This window comes from Chenopodium album, chromosome 19, assembly GCF_948465745.1.
Source record: "Chenopodium album chromosome 19, dcCheAlbu1.1, whole genome shotgun sequence".
Classification (NCBI taxonomy): Eukaryota; Viridiplantae; Streptophyta; class Magnoliopsida; order Caryophyllales; family Amaranthaceae; genus Chenopodium; species Chenopodium album.
In genome coordinates, this window is record NC_137852.1 from 27,536,789 (window position 1) to 27,538,892 (window position 2,104).

The window sequence follows — 2,104 nt, forward strand, 5'->3', positions numbered from 1 at the left end:
ATGTTCCATTTCACTTCCATCACATTCACTACAAGGAACATTTGGGCACATAGAAGCATTATGATCATTCATTCCACATAATTGACATGGCCAACATTCCACAATCATGCAACAAGTAGAAAGATTGGAGTTAGAGTGAGAAGATGTACCTCTCCCCTTAATTTGGGAGGGAAGAATTGGAGCTTGGGAAGGGGGCTTCTCAAGCTTTTCCTTGAGAGACATAACTTCTTTCCCTAAATCCGCAATCAAAATGGTCAAATCATTGATGACACTAAGCTGTTCGATCGAGTAACCCTTGCTTGTTGGTTCTCTTTCCACTTCTTGCCAATTCATATAATGACGAGCTACTTCATCAATAGCATCAACCACTTCTTCTTCCGTCTTGTTCATGATTGGGCCTCCGGCTCCGGCATCAAAACTTGCTCTCCCATGAGAACTCAACCCACCATAAAAGATATGTATGATTTGATAGGTAGGAATCCCATAGTGTGGACACTCCCTATGATAATCATAAAATCTTTCCCATGCTTCATAAAGGCTTTCATTAGGCTTTTGCTTGAACCCTTGAATCAAACCTCTTGCCTCTGCCGTTTTCTTTTGAGAATAGAAACGGAACAAGAAAGCTTTGGTGACATCATCCCAAGTTCTCAATGAATTGGGCTTCACCTTTCTGTCTAGCCATTCCAAAGACCTTCCTATGAGGGAAAAAGGGAACAACTTAAGGCGGATGAATTCTTGAGACACTCCATTAATCTTGATCGTGTTACAATATTTTTCAAACTCCTTAAGATGGTTCAATGGGCTCTCGTTCTTTGCCCCACTATATTGTCTCCTCTCAATTAGGGTGATAATTGCCGGTCGAATTTCAAAGTCGTTTTCCGGTGTTGTAGGTGGAGCTATGGCGCTCTCATACCTATATGCACCGGGTACTCCCAATTCTTTCAAGGTAACTCTTGAATTACCTCCCAGGGCTTGGGATCTATACACACAAAACTCAAAGACAATATTAGTAGCACGGCTACAAGTGTAGCCTAAGTGTAAAATCTTTTTGTATTTTGCAAATAAAGTGGAATAGACTGAAAAACAAAATGCACTCAAAGAACCATTCCCCGGCAACGGCGCCATTTTTATGGGAAGGAGAACGGTAGGTCGTTGGGCTACCACCCCACCCAATCAAACAAAATTTATAACTTAACAAACCCCTATTTAGTGTAGTGGTAAGTCAAGGTCGAACCCAAAGGAATGGAGGTCGAATGCACGATGCCTAAGTTAAGCTATTCCGAAGTCTAGTAGGGGTTTATGGTAGAAACTAAAGCTAAGCTAGGCGATACAAAAGGCTTGTACTAAATGAATGCTAAGGCACTAGGGGAATGGATCCACATGCATCAACGATAAAGTTCAATCAACTTGGGGAATTTACCAATCAAGTCAAGCAATGTGAGGGAAAACCGAAATTGCAACCAAGAGAGTACATCAAGCTATTCTCCTAGAGGTCTAATTAGCGTCAACTACATCAAACACTAGCTAGAAAACATCACAAGATATCACAATCGAGTAAATGTAAGCCACAAATCAATGGTCTGTATCAATGTGAACTCACAATGCAATCTAGTGTGAATAACAAGGGTGATCAAGCCTAATCAAGCACACACATGCACAAAATCAATCAACCAATTTAATCACATCATTAACTCAATCAATTTCCCCCAAATTAATCTCAATTCATCATCAATACATGCTTCACCACTACCCTAGCAAATAAACTACTCACAATCCATAAAGAACAACAAAATCAAAGCTAAACTAATCATCATTCACAAATTTATTAATTGAAATCAAATTGAAACCAACAAATTCAATCAAATCAATCAAACTATCAATTAACCAAATCAAACAACAATACTAATGAAATCAAACATTGAATTGCATTAACGGATATTTCATGAAAGGCCCCTGAGTAATTTTTTTATTCACCAAATACCCATCAAAACTTTTAAATTCACCAATTACTCTTGAGTTTAAAAAAATTTCACCAAATGCCCTTAATGACTAACGGCGGTTAATTCCGTTAGTCATTAAGGTTAATTAGGCCACGTGGCATGCT

At 38.8% G+C, this 2,104-nt stretch overlaps 1 non-coding gene across 1 annotated transcript; it reads left to right on the plus strand.

Annotated features, from left to right (window-relative positions):
• Window positions 1-478: 478 nt before the first annotated feature.
• On the plus strand, window positions 479-584 carry LOC145596260 (small nucleolar RNA R71). Its single transcript, XR_014103118.1, has one exon. It is a non-coding gene; the product is annotated as a small nucleolar RNA R71 (small nucleolar RNA).
• The last annotated feature ends 1,520 nt before the right edge of the window (window positions 585-2,104 follow it).